We start from the raw sequence: 6306 nt of genomic DNA, 5'->3' as shown, positions 1-6306 counted from the left end.
GACTTTATCACATTGTCCCTTCCACATTCATATAGATAACAGGTCATTGATTAAATTAGTTATAAAGATGTTTAGGAACTAAGGTTATGATGAAACCAAATCGTAATAAAAAATTCAAAGCTTACATAGAACTAAAATGTGGGTTTATTTATCTTGTGCGGATTCTATTCCAAGATGTGGGTATCTCTAATATATCTTTGAATATTTTTCTAGCCTCACCAAAAGGCGTGACATGCATTTGGAAGATACTTTGAATACCTTTCCTTGATGCATTTGTTTTTTCTAATGGATAAATTTATGCAAAAAAGAATTTTCAATTTCAATGTAAGAATCAAAACTTTTCCCCAAACTAATTTACCACTCTTTAGCTTTTTCTCATAAAAAAGGAAATATTTCATTTTTAAAATTGGAATAGATAATACAGGATTTTTTTGGCAGAACAGCAGATGAAAATCATTGTAAGTTCCAAGGGTTTCCCATTAGACAAACCATAAAAGTAGTAAGAGAATTACTCATGGTATTATCATATTTAAAAATTTCTCCTTGTAACTTAATGTTGATGGTCGTTTGTCTTAAGCTCCTTGCTAGGTTCGAATGTAGAGCCCTTGCATCTCCATCAGTCATTTATTCATTTCATGTCAAATTTAGGTTTTGTTATTATTTCTAAAAATTGACCTGGTGTTTACCATAACTATTTTTTTATAATCAATGAGTAACTTTCATTTAAAGAGTAAGGATTAACCTTAATGAACTCAATAGTGAAAGAAAACATGGTCCCTATAAACAATGTAAATATATTAAACAAAGATTAGAGTTAAATATCATTCTAGGGTTATGATTTATGGAACAAAATTTGTCGTAATTTCTTCATAAGACAGTTAATAATGGTCAAATACATAGAGAGCATGTATTGAAAGAGTAATTTTTTTAATTAACACATATATCTATATATTTTTTAGAAACTTTTCTTCATATTTTTATATTTTAATATTTTAATATTTTAATATTTTCATATTTTAATATTTTATATTTAATATTTTATATTTTATATTTGTATTTTAGATGAAATAATTACAAAAAACTTAATGAAAATACTTAATGAGGGGTGTACAAAAAATGATTCAACATTTTTTTTAAAAGTGGACTTTTTAGTATGATTTGATTTTTTGGAAAGCTACGTATCTGGGCTTTCCTCCTAAATAATAGCCTAAAAAATATGAGTTAAAAAAACAAAGAATTAAAAAGAATACGCAAGCCTTTGGTCAAATTGATCAAGCTAAGATGGTGTTATTCCTTCTTCTCCATATCAACAAATTTGATCGCTACTGTCTCAATACGACATCCAAGAAAGTGATGGAAATATATGTGGTCGGCAAGCCAATCACACATTCCACATCTCGTTCCATATTCATTAATAGAACATATTCATTATAGTGCACGTGTGATGCGTATAATGAATTCCATGAATACATGATCGGACTTAGTGAATTATGATGAGATCGTAATACGGAGATCACTAGTCTTTAAACATGTGTTCTAAACATTTCTATTAAAAGGATACGCGAGAAGGACATCAAAGTATCTGGATAGAATAGCACTATCTAGCCTCACTCATATGATGAGTATGGCCGGTCCCGTAGCCATTAGTGTGGCGACACTAAGGATAGATAGTGGGTGCTCTTTAGTGGAAAGAGTTCACTGAATTGATCCGTACGAATTCCTGAATGGTATTATACCGAACTGTCAATCAGGTTGATTCATGTCACGGTTGTGTAAGTGGTCCTTAGACCTGAGACACCAAAGACGTCTTGTGGACGGACGGTTGTACTTTGGCTATGGCCAACGAGTCTCTAATCATGGGATTCTAAACGGTCTTAGTTCGGGTGCATCAAGAAGTACACGAAGGCGATTGAGTGGTCAAGATGGGATCGTCCACCCTCGGTATAAGAGGTGACAGCTCAAGGAAGACGATGCAATGAAGTCCTTGGCCAAGGCAGTGAAATATCGGAGAAGAGTTCTCTGATGATTTACAAATGCATCAGTACTAACTCGGATGACCGATTAGGGTTTGACAGTTGACCATACCCTAAGTCGTCCAAGGATCATCAAGTGGATGAAGGATTATACATACACGGTAATCGATGATGAACAGGTTCCATGAGTGAGTCGATACACGCACCTTTGTATCTTCTAGGACACGAGGTGTAGCTTGGCCCCCCACGTGTCGGAGTCTACACATATCGATTGGGTTAAATCGATCCGACATTAACTAATCTATATGATGATATAGTTAATTAATTTGGAAGGCCAATAAAGGTTATTGGGCCACTGGAGTCGTTAACTAGACTGATACATGGGCCTAGAGGGTCACACGCAAATGGTCTTTTGGACGTCGGAGGATATACTTATATTTTGGGGGTTTTTATGAAAAATACCCACTTAGTATAAATAGGGGAAGGCCCTGAACGAAATTCACCCAGGCCAGAATTGTTCAGGGGCCTTTCCCCTTCTTCTCCACTCTCCCCACACCCCCTCTCCATCCCTGATGTGATCGGGACGACGTAACAACGCCGACGGAGAAAGAACGGGGCTCGTCAACGAGAAGGAGGAGATCCGACGCGCTGAGGACCGCGTGGATATGTCTAGAGGCTGCACACTTGAGCAGCTCGACTCGTCTCGCTCCAGGATCGAAGAAATCGCGAATGAGATTCGTGCAAAGGTACTTCATTTAATGTTTTTGTTGATGCTGTTCGATTCGCAAAATGTCTTCCGCTGTGCATATTTTTGTTATGTTCATCCATCTCAAGGCCCCTAGAACCCAACAGGGTATCAGAGCCAGGTTTTGCCTTGAATTGGATGAAGAACGGCATCAAAATCGTCCAAAACGGAGTGCAAAAAGTTGTTTTTTCATTGTTTTGGTTAAATCTCGTTCGGATGTCCCTCCCGTTCCGTTCTGGGCTCTCTAGAGCTTGAACGGACCCCGTTCAGTGGCTGAAACGGGGTCTATCCATGGCGGAAAGGGTCTCCGTTCATCGTTTACGGGACCTGTTGCCTCCCCATGGCGGAACGGGGCCACTGCAGGGAGGAACGGGTGCCCCGTTCAGCGGAACGGGGCCACCGCAGGGAGGAACGGATGCCCCATTCAGCGGAACGGGGCCACCGCTAGACGGAACAGGGTCCCGTTCAATCTGAACGGGACCCGTTCAGTGGCGGCCGTCCGGAAGCCCAGCGGCGGCCGCATTATCTGGATCGGGTTAGACCCGATCCATTAATGGTGGGGCCCGTGCTGGCCGCCACCTGGCATGGATGCGGGCCCGCATGGCTGGAGCCACGTAGGCACACCTGCCAGCGTGGCGGGCGCCAGCTGGGCGGCTCGCTAAGGGGATATGAGATAAGGGGATTTGATCCCGCGACCTGGTGGTCGGTGGGCGAGGCTCATTACCAACAGGCCACGAGTTACTGCTTGATATGAGATATTATTGGAATATATTAATTCCTTTAAAATGGGAATATTTATTTTCTACAAAATAATTAGAAATAATTATTTTGGGCATGAAATAAAATTCCAAAAATTCTGGGAAAATTGGGAAAATTATATTATTGATTGCTTGAGTCAAGAAAAATTTAAATGTTAAATTTTGATGTCATATAAGTCATAAATATAAATTGGAAATGTTGATTTCCCTTTATTTGAGTTGAATAATTTAAAAGTGAAATTATTTAATGTCAAATAAATTCCATAAAAATCGGGAATAATATGGATTTGATTTTATTCATCAAAATAAATTAAAATTTAATTTATTTGAGATGAATAAAATTCCTTAAATTAGGAAATACATATATATTGGAATATTTGAATGAAATAATTTAAGAGTTAAATTATTAAATTCAATAAAATTCCTATAGCCATTTTAAATTGTTTAAAGGGTTGTTTCTTGATTTATTTTTCATGAATGGCATGAGTTTAAATTTAGCAATGGTTTGATATGATTAAATATTGCTTTAATTTAATGTGATTAAATTTGGCTTTACTTCAATGTGATTAAATTTGGCTTTAATTTAATGTGATTAAATATTGCTTTAATATTGCATTTATTTATTTGATTTATTTGAAATATTATATTATGGAATGTTGGATGAAATGAGACACTAGAAAAACTCTAGATGGACCTAATGCAGGATCCATAAGTTTTGGTTATCCAATATAGAGTGATATTGGGATTAAAATTTTGACTATTATTGATGGTCAAGATACATTCACGTCCTACATGAACCATATGTATTATTCATATGTGCTAGATGAAGACATGTGATATGAGATGTCACATTGTGCTCCTAGCGATATCTGAGACCAAACCTAAAATCCCTCAAAATTAAACTCTGAGCCGTAACGCGAAAGTGACAAACTTAAGCGTGGTCCTCCGTCGTTATAGCCTTAGGATCCAAGTCCCTTCTAAGCTAGGTTGGCGGGGCTTAATCCAGGCCTACTTCTTCGGGAGGAGGAACTAAGAGCTAGTGTGTGACACGATGTCGAGATAGAGGAACCGTGTAGTTTGGTGGGGCTTACCCCAGGATTACACGCAAATCTATTTTCGACAAGTAACGACGGTATTGCTCAGACCAAACTCAGTGGTTGGTGGGGCTTACTCCAGGCCGCATGAGCGTTGGGGACCAAAATATGATTGGATATTGCAAAGAGTTGCAAGTCCCATGAGATGGGTGTTCAACAATGTGTATTATGATTGGTGGGGCATACTCCCGGTCGTATTATATGTTTTGAAATTCCGATCCCCACTAGGAGATAGTCGGTTTCTCCGCTTCCGTACACTTGAGGGTTGTATGGATTGATAAATTTTAGTGGGAGCCCTTTATTAATGAATAGAACATCTGCTAAAACTTTATAGGTCTTTCATTGACCTAATCTCCGATAAACACTCGTCGTCAAGTAGCCCATTAGATTGCATGTATAATGCAACTCATTTACAAGTCGATAATTATGATGTGCTCATGGACTTGATGAGAGTTTTCAAGTCCAAAATGTTAGTTTATGTCCTTACAAACAATGACGATGACGGTGAAGGGATACGAGTAAAAGGATGAAGTGAAAAGTTCACTATGACATGGTTCAATGTTAACGCACAGTCAATGAGCTGTTAGCTATTGAGGTAGCATGAACGAAGAACCTAAGGCCATGTAAGACTACATGATAATTATTTGGGTGTGGAATCCACGAGTCAATTCAAGGCTCACATGGTCAAGGGATCTTTTGTATATGAAAATATGCTGAAGATGATTGAAATGACAAGACGCTGATATCTACTAGGAGAATGGTTCTCCGTTCAGTTTATTGTTGATCTCGTCATTCAATTCCTTCATGACTCGAACTTAAATTGCTTAAGAATGTCAAAGGTGAACCTTTAGAAGGTAACATCCCAAGACACCTTATTTGGTATGACCAATTGGAAGGTGTTCCGTGTTCTTGAGAAGGACAAAGGAACAAAGCATGTTAAAGTGTCCCAATTACACAAGGATATAAGCAACAAAAAATATTTATTCCACGGTCTGAAAGGTCACTAGAAGAGTAACTATACGTAGTAACTCATTAAGATTGCTCAGAGCAAGTTGAAGCATATGGATGTTTTAATTGCTTAACATGTGGAAGAAAGTTGAGAAAAATAAAACATAAAGTTGAGGTTTCAAAGTATCGTAAAGGTTATGATGATCACTATTTGGATAGTGAACCTCAATTTTCACTTTGGAGATATGGTGTCTTTGGAAGATAATCATGTTCCTATCATGAATAAGAGCATCACATCTGTTATGAAGAGATTTGGATATTCCCTAACTATTGAGAACAATTGTTGTTCTATTTATTTCAGAAATAATTTGATCGCATTGGCAAAGATAGAAAGGGAATATTTCTAGTGAATGATTCTCAATATTATCTCAAAGTGATATTTCTCTTAACAAGAGCAAGAACTATGTGAAGAAAACTCATCTTTATGAGCATAAATAGCATTGGCAAAAGGTATAAAACTTAAGATGCATGAGATGCATAATTAACGCATTTGATTTTGAATCATATGCTAGATGCTAATCGTACCTTTTGGGTAAAGTACCCATGTCTCCTAAATTATGAAGTGGAGAACATGTCAATGATTTGTTGTAGTTGATACATGGGGATGTACGTTTCTACACACCTGAAAGAGTATAATACTTTTCGATGTGATCGAAGAGAATAGTACTTGAGTATGGAGTTCACATAGTTCATGCATGAAGATGTTACTTATCTCAACCTAGTCATCC

The sequence above is a fragment of the Wolffia australiana genome, chromosome 17 (genome assembly GCF_029677425.1).
Source record: "Wolffia australiana isolate 7733 chromosome 17, ASM2967742v1".
Lineage (NCBI taxonomy): Eukaryota > Viridiplantae > Streptophyta > Magnoliopsida > Alismatales > Araceae > Wolffia > Wolffia australiana.
The sequence above is the reverse complement of the archived record's forward strand: the minus strand, read 5'-3'. Positions refer to the sequence as shown.